Source organism: Lichenostomus cassidix, chromosome 9 (genome assembly GCF_008360975.1).
Source record: "Lichenostomus cassidix isolate B80296 chromosome 9, HeHo_3.0, whole genome shotgun sequence".
In the NCBI taxonomy this organism is placed as follows: domain Eukaryota; kingdom Metazoa; phylum Chordata; class Aves; order Passeriformes; family Meliphagidae; genus Lichenostomus; species Lichenostomus cassidix.
This window is the reverse complement of record NC_139490.1, coordinates 15,739,669-15,767,049: the sequence shown is the minus strand read 5'-3', so window position 1 is coordinate 15,767,049 and position 27,381 is coordinate 15,739,669. Positions and strand designations below refer to the sequence as shown.

The 27,381-nt window shown below is 40.6% G+C and overlaps 1 protein-coding gene across 8 annotated transcripts in view; it reads right to left on the bottom strand.

Moving 5' to 3' along the window:
• LOC146433359 (uncharacterized) overlaps positions 1 to 27,381 on the bottom strand; it is a 269,497-nt gene that overhangs the window by 189,277 nt on the left and 52,839 nt on the right. For 6 of the 8 annotated variants that reach the window (XR_014854071.1, XR_014854066.1, XR_014854067.1 and 3 more), the window contains 2 exons: positions 2,296 to 2,386; positions 1,109 to 1,185 (listed from right to left, as the gene is read on the bottom strand). The exons of 1 other annotated variant lie outside the window; for it this stretch is intronic. The gene's annotated coding sequence lies outside the window, so the exon portion shown is untranslated. The remainder of the gene's footprint in view (positions 1 to 1,108; positions 1,186 to 2,295; positions 2,387 to 27,381) is intronic. One more of the 8 variants, XR_014854070.1, reaches the window with a different exon arrangement.

Genomic DNA, 27,381 nt, shown 5'->3' with positions numbered 1-27,381 from the left:
TAAATTTTGTACTGAGTTTGCAGCACTCATACCTGCTTGTTCATCACTCACTACAGACACAGTGTCTACCAACCATCTCGACTGGCATCAGTACACAAAACCAGCTGCAGGGGTTTTGTCATGACACAAATTACACAGTGAGATCTGGATGAACTGCAAGAAACTGCAGCTGGATTTTCAAAGCTGCATGGGAAGAAAACCAGAACAACTTTCTGTAAGCCAAAGGGAGACTTCTCCACTCTGTTTTCCAGGGCTAAAAAACTAGACTAGAAACTAGTTTTGACCCAGATGAACCTTATGAGATAAAGGCACAGGGCCATACCATCCACTGCCTTCAATCTGTTTCTTGAGTTCCTGCTCCTGGTCTTTCACAGCTGAATGTAGGTGCCAAAACATTTTTCAGGAACTGAGAACTCTATGCCAGAACTGAGAAAGGCAAATTTACTGCCCAAAGGAGATGGTCCTTGCTTGAGAAAGTATTTCAAAAAAGAGAATTTTTCCTTGGCTGCATCAGCTCCCATATAGTTTTGTGTCAGTTCTAAGCTAACAATTGTTTGATTAGAGCAGTATAAGGAAACCTGGCAAATCCATACCTCATCTCCTTACACAGCCTTTGTGTGAGTTAAAACAATACAGTGCCTGCAATCTGAGTTCATCCACAGGGTATTTCCTATCATTGCAGAACCATCTAATGCCACATGCTCAATAGTCTCCTTAAACACATGGCAATGACTCCATTTCTTGTGTGGTTTTATTACCTTTTTTTTCCCTGCATCCTGTAAGAGACTGGATTTAATTTTGCAGAAGTACACCATTGTAAGGATGAACTGGACAAAATCTCTTGCTCTCATAGTAGTCTTTCTCTGTTCAGTTCATAAGCTATCATGTGAAAACTTAGCAAAAATTGCCTTCTCTACTAAAAGGACTTTCAAATTTAATTCAACATTGTTGTTGACCAGCCTGAAACTCAATAGCAGCCCACTATGAAGAGCAATTGTAACACCTCTGCCCACACTACATCTGTCAAAAATACTATTATCCCATAACTTTATGTTTATACCCAATTATTTATACAAAAAGGAGGAAAACCACAAAGAATGTCCCTCACCTTTTGGTAGATTTACAATGGGAGGCTGAGTTCTTTCTTCAAAGTTATGTGTAGGAAGAAACTCATTTGTCTCTGCTCTGAAATGAAAGCACACATGATTACCAGTCTAATCAATCATGCCTGTTGTATTTATCTAGCTTGGTATGGTTTTTGTTTGCATGATATTCTGTTCATTCTAAAGAATTCAGACTCCTATGTGTAGTCAAAACTAGTTCATCAATGCACAAAAAAAAGTACTGGTATCAATCAATAGCTTGTGTAAAGAGGCAGCAATGTTTTTAGTGCTCAGTGACCAGTAACACTGAGTGAATGAATTTCTACAAATTCCTCCATGAAATGAGTTAGATTTACAAACATGAAAATACAGTGGTAAGAACTTTTGAATTGGTCAGTCAAAGTTTGCTGAAATTATTCCAGTTCATAGTATGGGGGCTCCTGGCACACAGAACAGACCATCAGTTTTCCATATGCACCTTCCTGTCCAACTTTAAGCATAAAAGATGCTGTAATATCTTAATGTGTACCATCAGTTCTAAAGGACTGTTATATAAATTTTATATAAATATGTTTCTACTGTCATTAGTAGAACTACGACAGCAGAAAACAAGTATAACAAAGACAAATCAAGTGCCATATGGACACATGAAATTTCAATGAAAATTAGCCTCTCCATCTAGACAAGATAACTGACTCATCTGTAAAGACATTATGTACTGAAAGTAATAATTTTAATGAAGAAAGGAGGAATAAACCTTTACATTAGAACTGAAAACAAACAGTAGTGAAAGCAGTAAATTGAGCCAATAAAGTCCAGCAAAAACATGAATCATCCAACCCAGCAGAAAATATTTGAAAAATACTGAGTGGGAACACGCTATAGAGACAAGATGAGACAAAGTAAACATGTCATGTAGAACAGATGCTGCAAAACAAACACAATGGCAAAAATAATTATATGTTAATCAAAGTCTCAAGAGAAAAAGAAAAAACTCAATGCATTGGCAAGTATCAAAACAGCTGCATCTAGTTTTGAACAACAGCATTTGCAGAACCCCACCTGCAAGGCCAACCATGGAGGAAATGTAGGTACAACCTATGCCAGTAATTCCTGTAGAGATATCTCTAGCTTGCTGACTGATAGTGTGTAACACAGTTGAGTATCTAAATTCATTAATTAAAACACTCACCTATTCATAAATAATTTCCATGTACATCATTTGCTGCCAATCTTTGTATCAGAAGGGTAGTGACGAACTTCACCTTATCACTCTGTACTTCCTAATTGAGAAAACCAAAGTTAGCTGCCTAGACCACAGTCACTCTTCAATCTCCATGTGTTAGAAGAGTTTAGCAATGTTAAACATGCACAACCAAGGGAAAATTCTTGTCCAGTAATAGACGAGACCTAATCCAGAAGGCCTGAGTAGTATATATTTAAGTCAGGAATTACCACACAACATGAGTAATGACTCCAAAAATGGAATCTCAGAAGAGAAAAGCATTAGAACAGTACAAAATATTCCCAGTTCAGTTAAAGATGTTAACAAGTGTATATAGAAATAAGAAATTTCAGAGGGTCTGAAATTTAAAAACACATTCAGATGGTTATAGTTATCTGTAACCTATAGTTGTCTATGATTATGAAACATAGAGAAAACAGAATCAGCAGGGCATAATTCAGCTTCTTTTGTTTTCTGGAACCAGAAATTGGACTAGCCTTTAGCACTGATTCAACATTAGAATTTTAACCTGAGAGAAATAAATTCATGTTTTGGTAATTCTACTGTGATGATTAGGTCTCTAAACTACAAATAACAAAGACACAGTCCCCACAAACAGAAATACTGAAGGCTGAGGTCTGACCCCTCCTACCTGAGAGCCTGAAAAATAATTATCTTACTAAAATGGATTAATTTTTACATGAAACAATAATGAGAGAGTTGTGATCAAGCAGAAGCAGAATATACACAGCATACAATTCCCACCAGGGATTAATGTTCCTCAGAAAGTAGAAGGAATTTTTTATTTCCTATTTTTTCTGCTATTAGAATTCAGCCTTCCTCTCTTTCTCAGAAACCATAGAAAAATGGCTTTTGCTCAGCTTTACATTCAGCATGGCAGAGGCTCAGTCAATAAATGCAGACAGTCTCATAGTAAGAACACAGCAAAAGACAACTATGGAAAGCTCAAAGGAGGAGGGGGGAAAAGGCTGGGCCATAAACATAGCACATTTAAAGACTGATTCTGACCTCCAACCATAATGGATTTTGAATACTAATTAGGGTGAAGCTAAGCAATGCACACAGCTGGAGAAAACAGCATCATGCGGCCATGCTTATGCTCTCTCCACATACATGTACTTCTGGGCACACATATCAGCATCTTTAGAGAAAGCATTCATGTGAACAGGATTTTATTACTGCGCCATTTTTAGCCAAACTTTCTCAATATTAAAAAAAAAAAAAATAAAAGCCAACCAAAAAAAAAACCCCAAAGAAAACCTGCCAGAAAGCTTTAAGTCTGTCAGATCTTTGATGTATTTAAGTGCTTTGCTGAATTAAGGTGGAAGAAAGTGTTTATGAAGCTTTCAGCTCTATTCTGCTACTTTCAAATGTTGTATTTGCAACTGACTGGCATTTGAAACATCAGATCCCTATTCATACATAATATTATATGTCACCTGGTAAAACACAAATAAAACTAATTAAATGCCATAGCTAATTTATTTAGTCACTTCTTGCAAGCTAAATGAAAAAACACATCTAGTGCATGAACTTGTACATGAAAAGTCATCTCTCTGCAATAAAACTTTTTTTTAACCTCCTGAGCTGGACGCAGCTGCTTTTCATACATCTATAACAAACTTTGTGCCAAATGAACTGCTTATATATTTTTCTAAACAAGCCCCACTATACTTTTTCCAATCAGTCCAGACAGATGGCAAGTAAAGAAAACACTTTAGTGTCAATCTGGTGGAGACCGTCACTGAAGTAATTTTGCCAAGAAAAAACAGACTAAACATTAATGAGGCCAAATAGAGAAGCTTGTTTTACAGGCTGGAGGTACTAGATTTCTCTGGACTTACAGAAATTCAATAGCAGCTTTAAAGTGCTTGCAAGGAAACACTTCTCCTCTTTCCTGCAGCACATAGCAACCATATTCTAATTGGGGTAGCAATCAGTCCACACCAACAAGAATGGCTATTACATTTCTAAAAACATTGGCAAGGAAGTGTTTATTTTCTCTTTTTTTTTCTCTTGATGTACACAAAAGTTTTTGCACCCTTGCAACGATTATATTTTCCACTACAAAGAATGAACTTTGTGGAATTCACCTATGAGGTTACAAAGTAAGTCACTCTTATTGAAAGCCTTTACTGTTCAGCTTTTGAATACTATCTGAAATAATACCACATTGGTGCACACATATCGACTCCAGCCTAATCTCTCTTGCACCTGCTTTTGTGCATGTATTTAATATTGCCAAGGAAAAGGAAAGAAGATTAAGGAAGATCCAAAATAAAAATTCTCTTTGGCAAGGTGCTTGTTTTGCCTTGTCAAGACACGACAAGATTTTTGCCTACAAGACATTATTCAAGTTTGCATTATCTAGTATGCCTTGCACCTGAGACACAATTCCCTCCAACTGCAGCACTTTCATTGCTTATCACATGCTAAGACCTGACCAGATACAATAATCACTGAAGCAAAATTAGTCTGAGCACAGCACAAAAATCTGTGATTGCCTCAGGAGGTTTCAGACAGGTTGGTTACATCCTTGGTCTCCAGACTTCCTCAATAACAGAAGGATCAGTTAAAGAGGTACAGAGTGCATAATACAGGTTTTAAAACAGTCACTTCACTTTAAAAATTCCTCACAGGAAAACTGCCATCAGTTATCTCTATGTCTCAAACTTGTGCCTTTTTGTAGAAAACAATTTCTTAAGATACTGAGACACTATTTTTATTGCTAAGTTTGATATTCTCTTTCCTATGAAGGGAAAAGGAATAAAAATGATAATCTGTAATTCTGTTTTCAACACATCTAAACTCTGTGAGAAAAGAGGGAGCACCAGAGAGTCCACGCACTATTCACATTACCATTGCCATCATCAGTAACTGGTGCAATTGCTATTGTGTCAGGAGAGCATGTTTTGAATTATCAAGGCAGATTTGTATTGAGCAGTTTCCAATGGTCAGGATGATCCAAAGATAAAATGGGATCACTATATTACATTTCTCACAGGTTCCACCTTTCATTCCTCAGCACTTCTTTTGTAATGCTATTTTCTCATCTTCTCTTCATTAATACAATGGCTTGTAAATATTTTCCAGCAATACCTAGCCATTTGAGGAATTGCCAGGCTTCCTTTCCTCTTCTGTACATCTTAAGCAATGGTACAGACTTCCAGGAGGACAGCATGTTGGATGGGAAACATCTGCACATACAAACAGCCATGTGATGAGCACTGTGGACATTGTGGCAACATCTGGTGGGAGTGCAGCTCTTTAGAAAAGTCTTCCCCTATTAATACTGAAAATTATTTTGAAGTCTAAAGAACCATGAACAGATTGAATTACTTGCCCTGAATAGCTCATTTTGGTGTTGGTTTGCCTTATTTCCCCACAAGAGTATTTAGTTTATCAGTGTATTCACCAGACACTGTAATTTCATGCCAAAGCAGATACAAGTCTAAAGAATAGGATCTAAAGATACAGATAGAGATAAATAATCAGGGATGAGTTTAAAAGATATATCCAGAAGACAAAGCTTCAAAAGATGCTGTTAACTAGATTGCTTTGTGCTAAGGACATTCAGTAAACAGATTATCTCTAATAAGCTTATCCTGTATTAAAGCACTGAGGAGTCGATGCTGTGATAAGAGTTTTCAAAGGCAATGAATTATAGACCCACAGTCTTTTGCAGGAGCAGAGCAAGCTTTCCCTTCTCCCACAGTGCTGCTCAGGGCTCCCTGCACACACTCTGAGTGCTGATGAACACAGACACACCAGGTAAGTAATTCTGGGAAAAGCCAATCAAATTAAGTATTAGAAAATTGTCAGGAAAAGAAAAAACCTCACTGTTGTCAAAGCCACCTGTAGAATTTTCAGCACTTTCACAAAGACACGGGAAGAGCAAACCCAGTGAAAACTTTTCATGGAAGCAGAAGTTTTTCCTGCAGGTATTTCAATCTGGAATAGCAACATAACAGTTTCACCAAGAAACCCTCAAACATCAATAACCATGTAATGACAATGACAATAACTGCAAACCTCATCCAATAATTGCAACATGATTTTTCTTTTGGTACAATTTTAAAATCAGGAGAATTAAATGGTCAGGAGTAAAGGGGCAAAAATTACGTGACCAGAAGTTGCCAAAAAGACCAAATCAGTTAAATCTATGGTATTAACAATAAGTTTTTTGAACTGGGAGACGCATTAAGACTTGTGTAAATAATGAGAAAGCTTCTAATTTTCATAATGAAAGAGATCACACTATTTCTGGGGCTCTCAAGCATTCAGTTCACAGAAAAGTCCCTAGACATACTGCATTTGAATTCTGAATACAGAAAGCATCATCCAATTTGTTAAAAATGTTTCAACGACTGCCGTAACAAAGTCAGCATTGATAGAACATCATTTGCTGCAAGCTGTAAGGAAATCATTCCATCACTTCCAGCACACACCAACGCATACTTGATTTATGAAAAGGTCAGGGAGCAAAGAAATTCTCAAACCAGTGAAAAACATGTGAAATAATCAGAAGGATGTCTAACTAATAAAAGAAGATTACAAATGCTGAAAGACCAGTAGACAGGCATAATAAGGAAAGGAGGCTGGTAAACAGAAAGATTTGGGAAAGTTGAGGCAATTACCCACTAAGAAGTAAATTCTTGAGTCCTGTTACAAATCAGCATGTCCTACCAAATCTAAGTAGGAATGTGCCAATTAGCAGAGCAAACATTCCACTTCTGAGAATATCTGCCTGCAATGGCCTGTCCTGGAAGGTTAAACCACCAGGTTTGAGTTGTGGACTCAAGACAGTGATACGAGGGCTCCAGCCAGTTTTCAGGGTATCTTTTCAGAGTCTGATCAGGCACACAGCTCTAATGATGGCTGAGAGACTGGCTGTCATGCAAAGTGGTAAAAAACAGCCTAGTGTTTCCATAAGTTTTCACTATGTATTTTTCCACCCTCCAGAAAAAGCATGTTTGCTAAACACAAACCGTGTAACCTTGTTGTCGTGGATAATGCATTAATTATACAGTTCTACAATTAGCAGCTCCAACTTAAAAATAAAAAAAAAAGTTCACAGGTTTGCAGGCTGTCACAAGAAAAATCCACAAAGTGTTTCTTTCTGTTTACTTAATTTGCTTGTGAAGTTGCTGTGGAAAGAGAAAAATAATGATGCATAGAAAAAAAAATCCTCCAGAGAATCCAGCCATTGATTAAAAAAATGTTAATTAAGAATGCCTTCAGAATGATATCTAATTTTGCACACAGGGAAAAAAAGCATCTAAGAGAGAATTAAAGGCAAGTCCCATGATATAGATGCTTTGCTTTGGATTAAACTGCTAAAAGCCTCAGACTTTAAACACCATAGAAAAAAAAACCACCCTACATATACCAGAGGGAGTATTAGCATTGTAGCGAAAAAACTCTATACAATGTGATAGTTTATAATTGCAAAGACAGTGGAAATGAGAATTTTAACAAATCACTTTTCTTCCAATGTTTTTGCCTTTAAGAGTTCTCTCCTTTTCAGCTAAGCCCTTATTTAAACTTCAACTGCAGTACAACAAATCTTTATTCTGCAAGCTTCACTGTCTGGCAAGTTGTTGGAGAATGAAATCTTGACCTATAAATTAACGCAAAATCTACATATCTAAAAGTACAGCACATGCCCTGAGGCATTTAAATCCCATAGGTGGTAGGTCAGATCTAATTGTTTCCACCATACTCTTTACCCTGAGCACCCTCAGGACAACATGAATCCCCTTCCCCATAAAGGGAATAGATCAATAAAGACTATCAAGACCCATGAGCTGACTGATTACCCAGAGTGTAAGGAGAGGATGAACATGCTGACACATGAAGGATGTAAATTCACATTTGTGAGTGCACACAAAGGATCCATACAGGCAGATAAGTACAAGCTGAGAGTGTTTGAACAGAATTCCACTGCTCCTGAATCTTACATGAACACAGGACTGTAACAAGAAGATTAATTGTCGCTGTTGAGCAGCTAGCAGAGTAAAGAAGGCACCAGTTCTCAGTGGCAAGAAGGAATGACCTTTATTGTTTTGATTTCATCACATATATAGAGTTCTCAAAAGTCACCCAGATTGGTCAGTCAGAAGCCTTCCCCCAGGCCTGATTGGCCAGGCCTGCACCGTCCAAGTTCTGGGACACTGTTCCAATAACATCCAAACTTTATCTTTATTTATAAAACACAAGAAAATTCTCATGGGAAAAGCCTGTGCTAGCCACAATTAATAGCCTCCTGCACACATTGGTTACCACACACCACATCATGCTGACAATCCACACACATTGCACAAGCGAAAAAGGAAATGGCTGATGTAGAAAACATTCCAAGGGTTTCATATTTGTGGAATTTCTCTTTTGCATTAGGCAATTCCTTTATTTCAGTTATTCACAAAGAGGTTACGCATGCATCCTGAAAGGGCAGACTCAGCTAAAACAAAATGCTCAAAGAAGCATCTTTATTTAGCATTATAGATATAAAAACATCTCCAACCATGCCAGCATATGCTCACTATCAAGAAGAAATGTGCCCCAGATTTTTTTCTTCCTCAAAAGTGGGCAACATAGCCACAGAAAAGGTTGGCCAATGAAACTATGCATATATTTCCTCAACATGGGTTTTTGTGGAAATCCTATCAGCAACTCTGTCTGTTTTCTCACAGTGATTCATCACTGTGCTGGCCCAGGAGGCCAGAATGATGTAAACTAATCTGGAACTTTCAAGGAAGCATAAGGAGCATTGGCACAAAGCTCTCATCAAATTTCATATATTGGCTAACACATTTAGACCCCACCAAAACCCCCAACATGAACTTTACATTTTAAGCACAGGTAAACGTTGCTTGCTGCCAAAATAACAATTGTTGCCTCTGTTAATTCTCCTTTTGAGGCTATCAGTAGCCTCTGGGGAAGCAACCAAACAGAGATGCTAATATTGTTTATAAAGCCTGGGAGCAGCCAAGCCAAGCCCTTTGAATCCAAATAACCCTACACTTTGAGCTCAGAAAAAGCATAGAAGTCACATTTTATTTCCAACTCTAGGTCCTTCCTTTAGTGAGCTGAATATAAACCACATCCAATTGCCTTTCCTTTTACTAACAGCAGATCTTGCTGTAGCAGCAGGGCTCTGCTGAGAGAAAAGTAAGGGTCCAGAATTTGTGCTAGTCTCTGCCTTTGAGGATTTGCTTTCTCAAACTCCTACAGTGATTTAGCAGATCTGCAGGTAGGTATGAAAATTTCTCATTATGACATTTAAGGAAGTGAGAAGAAAACTGTTAAGATAAAAGGCACCTTTAACTGAGGTGCATAGAAATAAAGACTTTGCAGTTCAAGGGAATGTAGCTGACATACTCTTCTAAGGGGAAAAAATGGAAATCTCCAAACTCCATGTGCAAAAATGCCAAAACAGAAATATTTTGGGGGTAACTCTCATATGCAGGCACATTCTTTGTGAGTATTTTGGATATACAAAGGAAATTTCAGTGAAAGCTCAGCCAGTATAAAATCCTTCAGTGCTGCCACAATGCTAATGATTTTCCAAGCACCCAAACTAAAAATACTTGATTCAATTTTTTTAAATTACCATTGCCCATTCTTTCTCACTGAGAACTATGAAGCAGAGGCCTAAGTCTCCAGATTCTGCTACTAATTAATTGTGGGTAGAAGAAAAAATTCATTTTGAGCATATGACAACACTAGAGAGGAAGAGGGATCACAATCATAAAAACTCCAAATATGTTAAACTTTTTTTAAAATGAGAAATTAAAAATATCAGTAAGGAAGTTTAAAAAGTTTAGAGTATGAAAACCAGACCCCTTTTTCCCTCAGTTAAGATATTCAGATCACCAAAGTATATTTCATATGTGCTACAAATTCTTGTAATGCCCCTCATCATATGTGTTACCTCATCTATTTTGTTATAACAGCAGAGACACAATCACAGGTTACAATAATAATCCCTGCACACCTTAGGACTGGATACATTCAAGTAAGCAATTCTTCATTATTTAAATATATACATGGAAAACAATCTTTAACTCCTCCTTAATTCTGTTTTAGTTCTTTCTCTTTAATTCATTCGGACAGCTAAGAATAGCATACAGGATAAAGAGACTCAAATGTATGCAAATGTATATATACATATTTACACAAATACAGCTGAGGTTGAATAGACGTGATCCAGCAGAATGGATAGGAAACAAAATATAGTTGCCAGCTTCCCCTACAGTAATAGTTCCGAATGGCATGGGAAAAACATGAACTAGTGCCATCATCTCCAAATTGTGAGCATTGTTGCTGGTGATATGACCCTGAAAACTCTTTTTTCAGTGCCAGGACACTCACTTCACTGATATCAGTATCACATTTTATGTTATTTAAGGAATTGCTTGTCTTTTAGAAGAAAAATTAAATATCACTTTTTTTAAGTGGTGTGTTTTCACATTCTTACAGGGTTGCTCATTAAGTTCATTCTTTTGGTTGCCTTCCCATAGCCAGGGGGACAAGGGACTACACCAGCTAAGAGCACAACAGGAATTACCAAGGCTTGATCATGGCTTACATGATGTCCTGCCTGCACAGGAAAGATCCAGTTCAGAAATTGTCTAATATTTAGGGGAAGACACCACTGCTCTCACTCGGTGAAAATCCCACACACATCTGCCACAGGCTTACTTGCTGGCATCCTCACAACACCAGCAGCTTTGTTTTGAGCTCTTCTGCATCTCATTCCTTTACTGCTGCTTTTCAGATGGGCCATCTAGGGGATCCCTTCCTTACAATAATTATGCTTCTAAAGCCACTCTGAAATCAGTCATTCTGGAGTCAAAATTATTCATATAGAGTCCTTTTATTTTGGTTTTTTTGTTGTTGTTGGTTTGGGTTTTTTTTGGTTTTTTTTCGTTTTGTATTTCTAAATTGGTTACCTAAAAAGCAAATGAAAACCATTGCCTCTAAGATCTGTTGCTCTGTGGAGCATGTCCTACAGTACAGTTTATCTCACATACATATGAGAGATCTTCTAACAGGATTGGTCTGTGACTGTTGAGACTCGTGTGCCAATAAGCAAAATAAAGGAAATGCCAAACCATTTGCTGCTTAGAAATTTTTAAATTAAAAACCATTATTGAAAGGAGGATAAATATTTGCATCCCCTGCTCTCACCATTCTCCTGCTTACCTTCTCCCAAACCTCAGCAAATTTTTCACAAGCAGAAACACCAGTGATGCTAATTCTGTGAACATGAACGCGCTGAGTCAGAAAAATGTAACAAAACCTCTTTCTTCTCCATGCTGTTTAGGACCAAACAAAACAGAAGGAGGCACGTGTCCTTTCCAAAGGGCACCTTCTGTTAGCAGTAAACAATGTTCTTAATATTAAACAAAGCTACTGAAGAGCAAAAAGCAGTAACTGTTTACACACCTCTTAGCAAAGAGGTAGCAGCATGAGGCAAAGAGATGCCATTTCCCCTTTCCCAGAAACAGATCTGCTCTTTCTGCCCTTTGCTAGCCAAACCCACAGGTCTCTGCTGCTGGCTCTCTTGTCACACACAGGAATAACGAATGGCAGATGAAAGGAGGTCACTGCATGTGACTTTCCAGAACACTGAAGGACTGCTCTGCCCGTAAGGACTCTGTCCACAGTGCCAGGACTGGCTAACAGAGCTCAGCTTTGCCTGAAGCACTGGAACAACACGACCCCTTTGGCCATCTCAGCCAGCTGGTCAAACCCCCTCTGACTCGGAGCAATGAGGCAATGGTGCCTCTCAGAGGGCCAGCAGCAGCACCCTCTTGGTTTCTTTGCTGGGATAACTATGGCTGTGCAAGGTGTCATTCTGTGTTACAAAGGGGCTTCAGAATAGGTAGATTGCCCGGAGACATGATGAACTCTAGGACCCATCCTTGCTGGTAGAAAGCACAGAGTCATCAGTCAACACACACAAAAACTATGGGAAATTTCAGGAAAAGGACACTACAATACTGTGTGCTGAAACTGGAAAAGTTTTAAATTCATTCCTTAAACTGCTTTTTCCAAAGAAGCAAACAGCTCTGCTCTGCCCTCAACACACCTTCTAACAGGCCTGCTCAGTGGCAAGGGGAAGCTGCTTTCAAGCACATGACTCCAGAGTTGTTTCTCATGGTTTTCCAACCTATGAAAGAAAATTAAGACAGGAGTCACCTTCCCCCACAAATTCTCACCACAAATTCCTGCAAGTGGGAAATAAAATAAAGCATTAAGTAAATGAAGTTATATTGAAAAGTTGAAAATAAAAAAACTGAAGTGACCACGAAATGGTGGAGTTCAAGACCCCTGGGGAAGGGAGACAAGCACACAGCAAGCTCCCTGCCCTGGACTTCAGGAAAGCAGACTTTGCACTCTTCAGGGATCTGCCTAGTAGTCTTCCTAGAGTACTGTGGAAAAAAGCCCTGGAGGGAAGAAAGGCCCAAGAAAGCTGTTGGATAGTCAAGAATCACCTCTTCCAAACTCGGGAGAGAGGCATCCCAACAAAAAGGAAGTCAGATAAAAATCCCAAGTCTCTACGGATGAACACGGAGCTCCTGGACAATCTCAAACACAAAAAGGAACCCTACAGAGGGTGGAAACAAGGACAGGTGGCCTGGAAGGAATACAAAGAAATTGTCCAAGCAGCCAGGGACTTTTAAAAAATATTACACTCAATAAGTACTTCGTGTGAGCTCCAAAGCACTAGAGAGCCATCATCAAGATTACACCAGAAATGCAGTTTAGAATCACATAGAAGATTAATATTTATTGTGAATCCTGTTTTGACAAAAACATCTTTCCATGTTCTCTAATCCTTTTTACAGTCCCTTAGCACACATCCTGACAACCTTTGGAGCACACTAGAGCACGAGCATTTACCACTGTTACAACGCCACTTTACAGCTCCCTGCTCAGACTGCAAATACAATTTTGTTGATGCTGCATGAGCTGCATTTTAAGACTGCAGATTTCTGGGTACTGGCACATACTTAATCACATGTTAAATCAGACAGTTGCATGCTCCCATCTGTGCCACAGAAGATTCTAATCTTTCTTGGGTAGGTAACAGTTTTATCTGACAAATATTTTCAGAACACAGCAGCTGAGCTACCATTTATTACCATTTCCCATGACCTTAGGACCTCATGACATTCTGCAGCAGGTACTATTTCCACACGTCCTGCTTCAGTCCTGAACAGTGTTACAGAACTGACTCTTCTAAGAGAAATTTACCTTGCAATGTTTCCAAAATCAAAGAAATGCTATTGGAAGACACATCTGTCAATTTTAAATCAGTGTACTCAAGACGTTAGTGGATATAACAGTACTGTATGTTTTCATTTAGTTCAAAGCACAAGCATATGCCATAATTTTCACGGAATAGAAAAGCATCCAAGGAATCAAAAAGCAGGTATTAAAGTCAAGTATACTACTGCTGGAGTGAGAGGAGTGGGAATCAGGAACACAACAGCCTTGATTTTTAGTGGGGTTTTTATCACTGCAGTATCAATGACCTTGATGACAGAGGAGAGCAGTTCTGAGGCATTACTACATACACAACAATCCCAGGTTAGACTTTCTGTGGGACACAAGTTACTTACATGGAAAATCCAACATTTAACATCTCTCTCAGTTTCCTCAGCTGTGAAGCTGGTATAATAGGTATTTAATTTCTTATCTATCTCTAGAATGTGTTCAGTAATGCTAAAAAAGGAAAATGTCATGAGTTTTAGCAAAGAAAAACTATCTAATTCCTCTCTCCCTGACAGAGAGCTCTACCCAGTTCTGACCCTCACACTTTTGTCTCCTTACTCATTCATTGAAATTCCGCCAGATTACATTTTAGAACAGTTTATATTTCAACTGTACATTATAAACATTTTATTATTGTCACCCAACGACAATAATCTCTTGTACTGGAGTTCTAGTGTTCATATGGGTTTTTCTGAAATAATATATAACTGCTCCTCAGACATAAACTGTCAACCCCCTGCTCTTCTTAGACCAGAACTTGTAGCTCCTGGGCAGAACTCCCACTGGAGGATTTTGCATTTCCTACGTACGTCATTTGGTTGATACCAGCTACCATGCTGGGAATTAATAGTGCACTGAGTCTGCTGGGCCTAAATTCTTCACTGAGCAATCTAAGGCTCTACTGGGTATCACAGAAGGTTCAGTTCTGCAATTTCCTGTGCTTCCCAAGTGCATCTGGGCCACAATTATACCATGAACTACTTCTTTTCTGGTTTGAGTTTGTTTTGGGATTTTTGGTAAACCTAGAGTTACAGCCTTAGTAAGCACAATTTGGTGCAGAAAATCAAGTCAGTGAAAATATCAATAAAAACATAACTCAAACATTAGGCTTCCTTTTTTTTTCTTTTCGTAAAAAGAAAAATTCAGCCAGAGATGGGCAGTTAAATCATTAACTAATACCAGTTAGCCCAACCACTTCTTGTTCATGTACTATTTGTTCCTCGTTTTTGAGCGAGAGACAACAGAGTATTATTTTTACATTTCATATAAACATTCCCTGAACAAGGGTGGAAGCTTGGAGTCACTTTGCATTCCTGATAAATTCAAAAGGCAGCACAGCATCTGACTGACTAGCTCAACAAGCCTGTTTTCCAGAGATACAATTAAATGGTGTTGAAAAATCACATCAGTAGGAATTACTAGGAACTAAAAATTTGAGTTTGATCCAAAAACTGTCCTTGACTTCCATAACATTTACACTGGATTCCTCATGAAGAGTATGAACAAGGATTCAGGAACCCAAATTTAAACACCCCTGCTCTTTAAAGTCTTGGACTATATCTTTCCCTCAATCCATTTCTCTTTGCTTACAGAGCTGGTGTGAAAACCTTATGGCATGTCTACACTGTACAATGCAGAAATCCCTGCACCAGCTGGTGTGAGTACCCAGCATAGCACCACGCTGAGCCATTAGCCTGGGTCCTGGGAGCAGTATAGATATATTAGCATGGCACTGCGCCCAGGCGAATGAGCTCAGGCTAGCTCTGCACTGTACTGCTTTGATCCAGAACTAGCTCCTCTGCAGCTCTCACAGCCCCTCACTGCACAGAGCACGCTTGTCTCCGCACCGCTGAATGTTATCTGTTCCACACATCACAGGCCTGCTCCTGCAGACCCACTGCTGTTTGAGTGCCGTGTCTGTCTGAATTCTAAACACTCCAGTATGCAAAACTGTCTGTTCCTAGACTGAAACTTATTTATCTATCCACACATTGCAATCTACAAATAAACACAGCACCTGCGTCTCACCATATTTTCTATTCAATACTAACTACATCACGTGCTTATATTGTGACTGAAACATGGAGTTTTAAATGAATCCCAGTAATCATCTGTTAGCTCTTTTGCCTTCAGTTCTGTGTGGGGAGAGAAGAATTCTGCATTTTAGTTTCATCACCCAAGTCTAAATGTTGCTTCTCAAACCAAAACTTATATATTCTCTCCCTGCTGGCAGAAGCTCATCTCTTGAATAGAAGGGAGTAGATCACTGAAATAGAAAAAAACGTCATTGGCAAGACAGGTTGACTGACAGCCATTGCAATTAACTGAAAGATTTCAACTGCAGTGTATTTCTGTGGCATGGGCAACAGTAATGATTAGAGGGACATGCACATATATGTATGTAACTGTATTTGTTACTTAACAGTTATACCATGTCATCACTCTTAAGAGATTTCTTCCTTCCTGCTTACCTATTCCAAACGACCAAACATATGTCTTTGATCTGCCTGAAAGGATAAATATCTTACAAGGGTATAAGCACATGAATAGCTAAGCAAAGCTCCTGACACAGCAGAATGCATTTGCACACACCTAAGACAAAAGACTAAGTGCTGAAATGGAACAATCAGAATAAAAAACACTGAAAGGAGCAAACTTGTAATTACTAACAGGAGCAACATCCTTTCCTCATCAATCCTCAGGCATGCTTATATTAAGCCATAAAGGGTTAGACAATTCTGGAGGGATAGCCTTTCAGGGTGTTTTTTGTTTAATGCTTTGGAGCTAAATCACGCTTTCCTTTCCCAGGGGTGCACAAGACAAAGAGGAGGCCAGATGGAGCCCTCTTCCCCTCCCCACCACACCTGGGCAGGGGCCAGCCTCAGCGCAGAGCCCAGGGGAGTGTGTGCAGCTCGGGCAGCCGGGGCAGCAGCTCCCAGCGGGGCCAGGGGCTCGTGTCGGCTCTCCCTCACCCACCCGGGGATGGCAGCAGGAGTAAATGCTCCCTCTCCTGCACAGCCCTGCGACAGGGCACCTCCACCCTCACCGCAGCGCTCAGCACATCCAAGGGCCACAATTCACCCCCTCGGAAGCTCTGACATCCTTGCATGCTGCAGGCAGCCGCTCTCCGGCTAAATCTCCAGAGCCAGTCCTGCCTCCAGGCACAAACCGAGCCGCAGCAGAGCCAGACGGGCTGTGCCAAGGGAGGACAATAACCTGAGCTCCGGGAGCAGCAGTGGCTGCTTGCCTGCCGTGCTACCCAGGGATGGGCTGCAGGTTCCCAGCAGGACACTTCAGAGGTGCAGCCAGCAGCTGGAAGCACTTCAGAGGCATTCCCTGCGAGACGGGGACGGCACTTGCAAGGGAAACACACGAGACAGACTTCCAGGGCTGCAAAACAGCTCCCCGGAGCCCTAATAAACAAACCAATTTCGGTTTATTCTGCTCCACGGCGCAGCTGCAGAAGCGGCAGCACACTGCAGGGCTGACAGGAGCAAAAGGGACTCGGTGCGGGTGATGCAACACCCCCTCCCACCACAGCTTGGCTGCAGGGACAAAGGCGCTCCGCAAAGTTCCCTGGCTCCCGGAGCCAGCCCTGCACTAGTAATCATGACAGAGCACACGTGAGGGATCATCCATGGAGGCAAACAACACCGGTAATAAGGTCAAACCATATGGATGAGGAGACCACCCCGAAGCACAGCAACAAGGACCGCCCTTGGCAGGAGTGCACAGAGCATGGCACGGCCCAGGAGGGAAGGAACAGCAGTCACTACAGCACCTCACATGTCACTTCAAGGCGACACACCTGCTCCCCAGGCAGAGCCAGCCAAACCCACTGCCTGCTGCAGCCAGCCCTGGCAACTCCTGAGGCCCTTCAGGACCACCAGAAGCACTGTGCTCAAAGTACAAGTGATCAGTTCTCAGGAGGAGAAAGATTTCTTACACCAGTCATCTGCAACCTGACTGAAGAAGAAACAAAAATATGGAGAAGAACAAAGGAAAAGGTAGAAAGGGCTGCAATATTTCACGTCATTGGTTGTATTTTCTGATTTTGTTTTTTCATGGTACGTAATAGACACTACTTTAAGTCTTAAAGAGAATCTCAGTCAGTGCTGACAGTAAGAGAATTAAGACACCCTGTAACTCTGTCCTCATTTTAGCACTGATTTCACTAACCACATAATTCTCAGCACAGTAAAGTGGCTGAGGCCAAGTTACTTGGTGCAATTAGCCTCTCTGCTGCAGAAGGAGCTACAGGTTCTGTCCAGATTCTCTCTCTTTCTCATGCGAGTACTTCAGGAACACTGTATATGTATTTTACATCTAAAGCAGAGCAGGGCTAACACACACTTTTCCTTTGGAGAAAAAATCCTGTAACAGTCACTGCAGTGTGCACCAGCAAAAACCAGCAGCTCACATCACAGCTACAGAGCAGCCACCTGTTTCTCCTGCACTGCAGCACTGGCAGAGTCTGGAGGGCAGCCACCCCGGGCTTTCATAAAGACCTTATTTGACAGTTCATTTCTCTAGAGAGGATGGGGATGTTCCATAGGCACTTTCAAGGATAGCTAAACCTAAAGTACAAAATACATGGAGAACCTGAGAGGGAGAAACAGATCTCCAGCTTGACACAAGTTGGAAAGAGTTCCCATCTGTATGGCAAATTCCTCAGTCCTCTTCAACTGGACTCCTGTATTTTCTTCCCACTGCCACAGCATGAATTTCACCTATATGCAGCTCATTACAGGGTTTGCATGGGCATTCTTGATTCCCCTCTTTCTATCTCCTAATATCTACCTTTAACAAAAGCTTAGTATCTGTAAAGCCTTTCTATTCTGTGCAGACACTAAGGACAGGAGCCCAGCACACTGCACTGCACCTCTCAGGTGTGTTACCCACACAACAACCATGCTGCCTGCATTCCTACACGACTCCAAGGCTACAGCCCTGCTGAAGGTGAGCAAATCCCACTGCTGCCAGCCACAGCTTCAGATGCTCTGCACCTTTATCTGGGCCTGTGCTCACTGAAAGGAGTCTGACAGTCAGCCAACCCGTCAGCATTTCCGAAGGTTTGCCCCAGCCAGCAGCTAAACCAGTCCCCATGAAAGGAGCTGCTGATGTGCAATTTGCAGAGGAGGAAACAATCTCAGAAACACAGTATGTTGTGGGACAGACCTCTGCCCACTCTGCCAAATCACATGCCACCTTCATATGCGTAATACAAGAGCACATTTGACTGTTCAGAGTTTTTTTGGGGAAGGAGACTAACATATAAAGAGAATAAAATTCTGCCCACCCAGCATCCGCTGAGAAGGGCTTTGTACATTGCTGTGATTGTCAAAATTCAAAATAAATTTCTTATGGCATCATCACCATTTCCTGTTCCCCTTCCCAAAAACTCTTAATAGCAAAGGTATTTCACAAGCAAACATTTCTTTTTTTAAAAGGCAGAGCTCATCTTATTTTAGAATCCAGCATCTATGCCAAGACTTCACACTGGGCTGAATGCATTACAACATCTACCAAAAGTGCAAAATACATTTTAAAAATGGTCAGGCAATACACTGAATAGTTGTGGTTTCTGAACACTTGCCAGTTTTAGTTAGAAGAGGTCTTTTTACCCTGTGTTAACTTATGGGCACATTGAGAAAGATGTGTGTAAAGCGTTCTTGCAATCCACTATACCACAGCAAGGAGATTTACAAATGCTTTTGTTCACTGAAGCACAAGACATCCAGAACTACCCCCACATTCCCCTTACCCATCATGTGGTGTTATTCCTTTTCAACATGAAATATCACATAAAGAAATTACCTTTGGCAGTTAGAAACACCGAAGCCTAGAGTACAATCTGGTTATTTGTGGGAATAGGATGCTGTGAGAACCAGAGTAAAAGTTACTATTTTTTTATTAATTTTAAAACCAATGTAAGTTAGCCCCTCAAAAAAAAACCAGTAGTAGGAATCTCAATGTGCAAAATCCTAGCCTGTGATGAGTCAGAATAGTGAATGGCTTCCTTGCTAGAGCTGCTTGTGAGTACAGTATTGCAAGAACCAACCAGACAGAGGATGCAGGATTTAGTACTCATATCCAGATCTCTTATGAAAACATGATCTGAACCTTTGCCAAATATCAGCATAATCGTGATTCAAGTTTGCAAATAGGTTGGGATGATTCTTTTCCCATTACACTTTAGTTATGGGCACTTGTGGTGAAAAAAGAACAGAGAGAAAAGCCAACAAAGCAGCCATCAGCCTTTGTGAAAGAGAATGAAACAGGATCAGGGTTCTCCCTAAGGAGAGGAAAATAGCTATAAATGAGTCGAGTAAGAGAGAAATGTAGACTAAAGCAGAAGGCAGCTTAAAAGATTTTTAAAAGCCCAGCAGCAAGAACTACTGGAACCCTGATTTCATTAAGCAGGTCAAAGATGACAAATCAGAGGGTGTGAAACCAGAGCTTGTTGGTCATTTTCTAAGTTGTTTTTCAAAAGAAAACGTCAATTAGTTGAAACCAAAGCTTTTTGGCAGGAATATACACACTAAGTTTGTCTGGAACATTTTCTTGGGTACAAGACAGCATTTCTGATCAGAGGAATCACATCCCAAGAGCAGCCAACAACCCTGTCACTAAGCCAGTGCCCTGGAATAGCACTCAAATCCCTCACTAAAGGTGAGGAAATCCCAGGCTTACAGTGACCCTGGACAGTGAGTCTATCTGACCTCACACAGCAGTCTGTGGATGCACCCACCCAAAGAGCTTCACTCTGCACCCAAATTAATAAACCCTACTGCTCTTCTGATGTACCTGGATCATTTTCACAAAACAAACTCACACCCAAGCCACTGGCATTTTCCTGGGTCATCTACAGGTCTAGAAAAATCCACATATCTTGATATCACTAATGCTTTTGTTTATATTGTCACTTCATTCTGTGATGTGACTAAAATGCAAATTATATGCATACATTCCCTTATCCACACAAAATTCATTCAAATCCATCTAAACAAAAATTATAAAGCTGAAGAAAACATTTTCTCATGACTGAAAAAGAAAACCAAGATGAGGTTTTACTTCATTTCCTCATTCAACATTCTGTTCAAACGGATATATTCATGTGAACACTTTGTAGGCACTGGTTATACTAACTCTCTGTTCTCCAATGGAAAGCTGTCCCATCTGAGCTGGACAAGTTAAGATGTAGTCATTGGTATGCCACAGGTACGTTTTTATCTTCTCTGTATACTTTTATTTTCCTCTGTGTTTTTCAGTTTCTATTTTATCTTCCCTTCCAGTTGTCCAGAGGGCTCTATGAACAAATCTTATGAAACTCCTGTGGAGACAGACACTGCTCCTGGCAAGGAGGAGATTGCATGTTAGTTCAGTTCCAAAAATGGCTCCAGGTGTATACAAACACTTCAGGAAACACTTGGTATATGTACAGAGAATGAAGACCTGCAGATTTCTACCTTGGTTATTCAAAAATGCCTGGCTCCCATGATTCTCCAACAGGTAAAATTCCTGAGGATTCATGTGCTCTGAGCTGATTTCAGGTCTTGGAACAATGACTGCATCAGCCACTTTCTTATGTATGGAAACACATACAGCTACTAATTTTGAGAACAGTATTACTCACTCCTGCAACTGAGCATGCTAGTTATTTACAGCACAATTTACAGCTTGACCATTAGTCAGCTGTTAAATTATGCCTTGTGATAAAATAAGGTTTAGATCTGCTTCCTGCACAAATATGATCAAGCTTGCAAAAAGTGAAAGCAGATGGGAAGTTCCATTGCAAAATTGCTGCAGAAACAAAAAAGGAAAAAAATCAATGGTGAAATATTGATGAAAATAAAATTCAGATGGAATGAGATAATGTGCAAATCACTTGGTGAAAAATACATCTCCAAATATGATTTAAGAGACATTTCAGTTCCATGGTTACACATTTAATTTTCTGAACCATGAAATGTTCCATTATTGTAATAGCTTTGATTGGCTGTGATTCTGCCAGCTAAACTACTACAGTATTGTTATAATGATAAATTTTGCTGCAAGAAAGGGCTATTATATAAGAATGACTCTTTCAGATATTTATAGAAAGAGTTTTTATTTATTTATTTTAAGATGCTATAACGAGTCAGGCTGGATTGAAAACAAAGAAAGAAAGAAAATTGGGGCAAATCAATATAATGTTTTCAATTAGTCTAAGTTTTTCATATTTTAAATTGTTTCAGGGCTTCAGAAAAACACAGAAAGAATCTACAGCTTTTACTGGTTTTTTTAAGATGTTTGTTTTCACCTCTCTGTTATGACTATTCACTGATTCCTTCCTTCCTTTCTTCCTCCTCTCTCCTGTCCCCACTTTTCAGCCCCATGATAGTTTGGAATTGAAAATATATTTTCCTGTTGTCTTTATTTTTTTTCCCCCATGACTTTAGAAATGGGTCAACAATTGTCCAGAAACAAAGTAAAAATATATTAATATTTAGCTAGCTAGCTACCCATCCATGTATACAGATAAACATTACATAAATGTGTGAATCTGAGGCAAAATTAATGACAAAGGTCAAGAAACACCACAAAATCCCACCATAATAAGCCTCAGAAAGAATATACAATTATTGTAATAATACATATGAAGTATAATAAAAATTTAATGTAGGGACTCATTTTCATTTAAATTTCACAAGTGTTGTGGGAAATACCTTTCACCACCACTGCTGAAATCTGAGAGCAAAACCACCACTTACTGCTGGGAAGTTCAAGTGTAAATTTGTAAAATAAATCTTCTTTTGTCCTTTGGGGGTAAACTAGATTAGCAGACAAAAGCAGGAGAAGTAAAAATACAGCTACAAGCACATTCAGCAACAAATGAAGGCAACAAACAGGAAGGTGCATGTTGCAAGCAACAGTCTGGTAAAATTATGCATTCTTTTCTTTTCAAATGTAATCAAAAAGTTCAGAATTAGAATCCATTAGTGAATAACTTAATGGATTTGTGACAAGCCCAGAGAACAGGCTTCATTGTGTTAAGCTCTCTATCAATCTGCTTTTGCTGGTATTTTCTATTCTGCAAGAATGTGCCTACCTTCAATATCCAAAAGGAGACTCTAGCTGGCCCAATGCACTCCCAATGTAGTGACAGAAGTCAGGCACTAACCCAGCAGCTCTTAGTGCTCTTCCTTAGGAGGCCAGGAAAAGATAAAGGAAACACATCCTCACAGCTTTTACTGTTTTCTCCAGTTTGCAAGGCATGTCTTAAGACAAAGCTGAGCATAAAAAGCACAGTGTAATTGGTGAAAGTCATAAACTTGCTCTACAGACCTGTGTTTAATTACGTTTCCTCCTGCAACTTTCCTGCTATGGGGTGGCATGTTAAGGTGGCAAGTGGTAAAAGATGCTGCCAGAGCAACAACCCAAGAGGTCCTCATCTCACCAGAGGACACTGTGCCTCAGTGATAAACCACCAGATGTGCCTTCAGTGTACAAACACCCAGCACAGGCCTGGAGGTCAGAGTCCTGGGGAAGTCCTTCTGCTCCTGCTTTTTCCAAGCTGCTGAGCCATCAAATTGTCACCAAATGGTTTGAGGCACAAGGCTTTGTTTCACAGCTCTGCCACTTTTCACAGGGCTCACTCCCAGACTGTGGCACGCTCGCATTTGCGTCACTGCAGGGATGCCCACACCTCCAGTACCAAACTTGCTGGACTGAGTCCATCTGTTGCTGCCTCCTTCATTTTGTGGCTGTTGGGAGCCTGGACAGACAGCTTGCAGTGCCTCTCAAAACACTGTGTAGGCAACAGCATGGTCTGCAGGGCCAGGACCAGATTTCTAACACCATCACCATATGTCTCCAGTCAGAGCACATAGCATGGATGTCAAGTCCAAGGAAGAGCTCCCTCATTAGACATTTCCAGGCTCCTCTTAGGCCATTTGGACATGCTCTGGTGGTTCCCACCAAGTATCCTGCAGAGCCAGGCTCTTGGCAACAAAGCCCTTGCATTCACAAGCGAATGAGCATGGAAATTGTTTCATTAATGGCTCTGCACAGACACACTGAACCACCTTAATAATAATATACTACCAGTTTTTCATCTCACAGAGAGCTTGAATTAATGGATATGCATCCCATCTCTGTATTCTAGCCACAATCTACTTGGCTGAAGTAGTTACCTAAACTCCTCACTGAATATCTCCTACTACAACTGCACACAGAGCTGACTCAACATCCCTCTCAATGCCACACTCAGCAAGGCAACGCTGTGGGACCTTGGAGGATGATGATGTTCTGCACTAGAGGCTTTGAGAGTAAGATGATTCAGAATGAGTGATTCCAAAAGAGCCTCTAGATTCATTCCCATCTGCCCTACTCCCACACCACACTCAATGTGTTTCTTCCCACTCACTAATAACAGCTCTTGCCTCCTACATGCTATCAACACCTGACTGTCTTTTCTCACTGTAAGATAGTAAGCGCTTATAATGCATTCAAAGCACAATTTTGTCTGACACATTTGTTTTAGCTAATTCTCTTAAGGTTTTTTTTTTCCCCTGCTAGAGCTGTTTCATTTGTAGGAGCAAATAAGCCTGACTGTCTCCTGCCACAACTGCTATCATTCCTTTATTCAATAGGCTGCTAAAGGTTACACTTCACACAACAGGATTGCCTTTTCCCACACACACTGAATCTGATGAGGAAATCATGACCAGATAGGTACCTCTCCACTCATCCCTTCTGTACCTATCTGATATGCTGTGGCAAGCAAAAAGCTGGGAATTGATTCCTATGGGGGCAGTTCTACCTTTTCCAGCCTTGCCAGCAAAATCCACCGATCTCAGGCAATGCTTTTTTCCCCACCTTGAAATACTTCCATGCCTTTCTTTATGTTAAAGTCTTTATCGTTCTTATAGCCACTTTATAATTCAAGAGACTTGGTTCAAATGAAAAAAAATAAGATTGAGAGAACACAGTTAACACTCTCCCTGATCGTGCTTAACAGGACACAGCCCAGCTCCCAGATGTAGGGCATGTTTTCTTTCTCAAGTAAGATCATCGTGGTGATTGGGACTCCTGGCATGCCACGAGGGAATCTATCTAGCCAGAAGGCTTTAATGCTGGTTTAGGACCATAATGAATCAAAATGTTCTGCCAACATTGAGTCTTTTACAAAAGAAAATAAATAAATCTAGCCAGCAACATTTCCACGCTGGCTCCTCTATTTTTAAAGCGTTCACTTTTCCCACCTAATGATCAAATTCAGGAAGGAAAAATGAAGGAAGATAGAGAATCTATGTTCAAAAACTTTCAGCATATGGAATAAAAAGTTTCCAAAAGCTCAGGCTGACTAACACTGTCATGCTAGAAAATTTGAGAGAGAAATACAGGCCAGCATGAACTCTAACCTTAATATTACTGCAACTTTATCCACATATTTTACCATGGTTTCCTAAAAAATGAGGCTCACACAGTCACATAAAGCCAGCTTGTCTGTGTCTGATTATAAATTCCCTCTCCTCCAGTAACTTCTGAAGCCATTGGCCAATTTTAGCCAACTTTGCCAGAAAAGCAGAGGTCTGAGAAATAAATATCTCCTATTTCTAACATGGAGACAAGAGACACCCTCTGAAGAGTGAAGCCTTACTTTGCACTTCCACATGTTCTGGAATTTTGGGAGCAGCTTTGTGTGATCTGTTTCACAAAATTCTGATGGGTGGTGACTGGACACAATGTTGGCAGAGAGAGGAGCTGCAACAGGTACTCACATGACACCACACACAGGACCTTGGCTATCGCCTTTCAGTTACAGGGAGACCAAAGCCAGGGATAGGACAAGAAAGACATCCAGTCTGGTGAGGCCAGCAAAACACTGCCAATGATCTCATCAAGTTGGGCACAATGGGCCCTCAGCAATAAAGAGAACAAGTCCATCCACTTTCCAAGGCACAACAGAGCTGCAGGGAGATACTCTTGCATCAAGCTTCTCAAAAGCTGCCTTCATTTGGTTCCATGCTGTTCTGCAGCACAAAGTCAGCAAGTACACTTTCTGAACATGACATCTGTGCTTGCAGGAGAGGAAAGACAGCACACAGATATACACAGGTGCTCATGTTGTAAAGCATGTGTCCAGAAAGCTGAGTGTACAAAAAGAGAAGTGCCCTTTGTGCACTCTTTTGGGAGCTGGAAGCCACATTAACAGCTGCACAATGTGAGGAGAGTAAGCAAGATCAGATAGGTCAATTAGACACAGAAGTAAATGGGAAAACCTCAGTTACAAATTTTCTGTCGAGCCTAGGTCCTGCAGGAGCACAGAAATTCACCAGTCTCACTATTTATTTGGAATTATGCAGGTTTTCCACAACCAGGATTTTCCAGCTCTCCTATAACTGGTGTACTGTGCACTCATGAGCCAGTTGTTTCCTGCTTGGTTAAATAAGCTCACTATTAACAATAAATTCCACATGTTTGCAACTCTGATCAGCTGATCTTATCCCAGCAGAGTTTTATCAGGTGTAAAAATTAACAGGCTCTCCACTCCCATAGTCAAGGGAGAAGGAATACCAAGAAGATGAGCAACTTCCATCTCCACCCTCTGACCACATTCCACACACTCCCACACCTGTGCCAGACAGCACAGGGCATCCAAGCCCCTTGCTGGGACCAGGGCCTCCTCCCCAGCACGGGCAGAGGTGGCAGCAGGGCACAGGAGGGCTGGCCAGGGTGCTGATCTCCACGCAGCGTGTGAGGAACCACTGATGATGGCAGCACAAGTATTGCCCAGCATGATTTCATTTCTCCAGCTTCCCAACTCCCTACTGCCACTGCAGTTTCCCAAGGATTCTTTCTATACTTGAGCCTTCTCAGAGGTGGCAGGGGAAAGGAGTATTTCACCTTCTCCTGCTGCCCAAACAGAGCATGTATCAACCAGCACACACACCACAGTCATTCTAAAAGCAACAGCTGGTAGTCTTGAAAGTCATGCCTGATTATTAAGCCACAAATCATCATGATTTTCTTAAAGTGATGCTGAAGGCTCAATGAAATACAAATCTCTTGATGCTAGACGTACCAAAACCCAGAATGAGGATGTCCCTTCCTGGACTCCAGGTTGTCACAATCTATTAATGTTGGCCAAGAAGATTCCTTAAAATCTGTTCAACTCAATAGGTATTTTTGGAAGTCTTACTCTTCTGATTGTTGACTTCTTCAGTCTTACTGCCAAAGCAGGTCTTCATTCCCTCACATAGAACCTGCCTCTGGACAAGATACTCCATTCAAGACACTTCTGCAAAGCCATGACTGTAACGCAGTTAATTCCAAGACACCCAGTTTGGTTGGCTGCCTGCAGCAGCACAAAGCCCTACACAAAGGCTGCAAACACTCACAACCTGCCTGCTAAATAAATTGAATTGGGCTGCTCTTCAGACTCCTGTGAAAAGATTGCTTCCAGGACTTGAGTAAGCCCAAATATTTCCATAGCATGCTACAATCACATCTGTAATTTCTCCCTTGCTTGCAAGAAAAGAATTGCAGAACAGGCCAGCAATCAGAGCACAAACAGTTTTTAATTCAAAGAAATAAAGCTGAAACACTGAAAATATGTGCTGAAGGTATAATCAACATAACAGTTGTGCATGTATCTCTTCCTCATTATACTGTGATATCCTTCTCCATCCATTTATATGCCTCTCCTAAGCCCTCCCACACTGGATACTTCCAAAATCCCTTGCTTACCAACCTGCACCT